The sequence below is a fragment of the Ursus arctos genome, unplaced genomic scaffold (assembly GCF_023065955.2).
Source record: "Ursus arctos isolate Adak ecotype North America unplaced genomic scaffold, UrsArc2.0 scaffold_6, whole genome shotgun sequence".
Lineage (NCBI taxonomy): Eukaryota > Metazoa > Chordata > Mammalia > Carnivora > Ursidae > Ursus > Ursus arctos.
Window position 1 is genome coordinate 7,318,620 of NW_026623078.1, and position 2,587 is coordinate 7,321,206.

General features: G+C 38.5%; 1 pseudogene; it reads left to right on the plus strand.

The window, feature by feature from the left end:
- The first annotated feature begins 493 nt into the window (after nt 1–493).
- LOC113249155 (olfactory receptor 11G2-like) lies at nt 494–1,459 on the plus strand (annotated as a pseudogene).
- The last annotated feature ends 1,128 nt before the right edge of the window (nt 1,460–2,587 follow it).

The window sequence follows — 2,587 nt, forward strand, 5'->3', positions numbered from 1 at the left end:
AAGAAGTTGCCACAAATGGACGTATAATCTAAATAAAAACAATTTCCTTTTTATGCAAATTAGGTTCCAAGGTAAATCTCCTTAGCTCTCTTCCAATCAGATTGAAGCTCCTAAACTCCCTTTATGTAGAAATTCTGGAGCCACGCATGTATTGTTTGAAGTTGCTTTGAACAAAAGATATTTGACATAAGTTCCAAAGAACAGGTACTTTACGTTTTTATTTATCGTCTTCTTCCTATCTCTTAGAAGAATGCCTGGCAAGAATATATGCAAAATAAATGTTTATTGAATAAATAAGGGAGGAAGGAAATGAAGAGGAAAGAACAACTCACACTTCCAAAGGGAAGATAGTAATATCACAAGCCTGAATTGAGGAAAATAAACATGTATCACTTTACCAGGAAGAAGAAAAATAGTGTAAATATTTCTGTGGTTCTTACTGTCTCTGTCACTTCCACAGGTCAGACTAATGAGGACCTTGGAGACTACTAACATGTCTGAGTCTGGGAGTGAGTTCATCCTCTTGGGATTTCCCTGTCGCAGAGACATCCAGGTCCTCCTCTTTGTCATCTTCTCCCTCATCTACCTTCTGACTCTCATGGGGAACACATCCATCATCTGTGCTGTGTGGTCAAGCCGGAAACTCCACACACCCATGTACATCCTCCTGGCCAACTTCTCTTTCCTGGAGATCTGCTATGTCAGTTCTGATGTGCCCAAAATGTTGGCCAACATTATCTCCCAGACCAAGAGCATCTCCTATGCCCGCTGCCTGCTCCAGTTCTACTTCTTCTTCTCCATGTGTGCTGCTGAGGGCTTATTTCTGTCAGTGATGTCTTTTGATCGATTTCTTGCCATTTGTAGACCTTTGCACTATTCCACCATTATGACCTACCCCCTATGTGCTTGGTTAGTGGTCTTCTGCTGGGCGGGGGGCTTTCTCTGGTTACTGACTCCTTTGACTCTAATATCTCAGGTGCCTTTCTGTGGTCCAAACACCATCGACCATTTTCTCTGTGATCTTGCACCTTTGCTGGCATTGTCCTGTGCTTCAGTATCTGGAATTACTCTGATCTGTGGTATCATTAGCTCTCTCATCATCTTTCTCACCTTCCCATACATCCTTGGCACTTACATCTGTGTCCTGAGTGTGGTGCTGGAAATACCCCCAGGCTCAGGAAGGCATAAGGCTTTCTCTACTTGTGTCTCCCACCTTGCTGTGGTGTGTCTGTTCTATGGCTCAGTCATGGTGATGTATGTTAGCCCAGGTTCTGGGGACTATCCTGGGATGCACAAGTTTGTGACCTTGTCCTATGCTTTGGCAACCCCATTCTTTAATTCCCTGATTTACAACTTCTGAAACAAAGATATGAAGGAGGCATTGAAGAAAATTATGAATGTTTTATTGTGGGAAATGTCTAAAGGATTCAAATTTGAATTTAATATACTGCATCATTAATGTTTTAGGAGGATGGAACATAACAAAACAAATGAGATTATGGTTTGTTTTTCCCTTCATTTGATTTTATCTTCATATATTGGGAAGATGATTTTAAAAAATTCATCACACTCATGATTTGAATCTTAGGAAGTTGTTGCTGCTATGTTCCAGATATGTCTGTACCTTAGATAGATTTTATTTTGAAATACAACTTAGTAAGATTTTCATGTATTTCTTTATGACTCAGTTTCTAGTTTATCTTTTGGTTTTCATTACAAACTACTTGATGTATTTCAAAATTTTCAAATTCTGCTTTCATCAGAGCTAGTTTTTGTTTTTGTTTTTTAGAGCATAGCAAATGTTGAATGTGTTGCAAACACATGCATAATTAACCAATAATTACACATAGTTAACCAGATTTTTTTTAAAAACCTTCAACATCAGTGACAATTTTAAAGCACTGCTTTAGTATATTCCATAATTCCAAGTATGGTTTTGGACACCAACTAGGGTACCTAGTAAGGTTATATTGACTTGATTGACTCTCACATTTTGCCAATGCTTTCGCTTTAGGAGGTAGGTCTAATCCTCCATATGCAGATACACATAAGTTACTTAATACTCCACGTAGGCCAAAGAGCTATAGACTTTGTGAGATCACTACTGTCCAGGTCTAGGGTTCACTTACATTCATAGTTCTCTGTAAAATTCTGGATAAATATTATCCAGAGGTGATTTTTATTCTCTGATTTCTTTTTTTCTGGAGTAGTCATTTAACTTAAAGTATTGCACCTCATGAGGAGACCTTGGGCTAAAACTTTCTCCTAGGATAACGCCAATACTGGCTTTACTTCAATCCTAGTCACATAACTGCAACCTTCTGCTGGATATTTTTTTCATGAAAATCTACTTCAAATTCAAATGTTTGATCCTAAATTTGATGACCTCCTTTTAAATTAGCTCTAGCTGTACTTATTTGCCAATGGCTCCACTGATCTACAACCTGAACCTAAGATTTTAACAATCCTATTGTCATTAAATTCTGTGGCATCTTCCCTGTGATCCATTGTCATCTTCACTGATCATTTTTGTCCAGGTCCTAGCACTCCACACCTGTAAAGGGAAACCTAGCCCTCCTTTCCATAA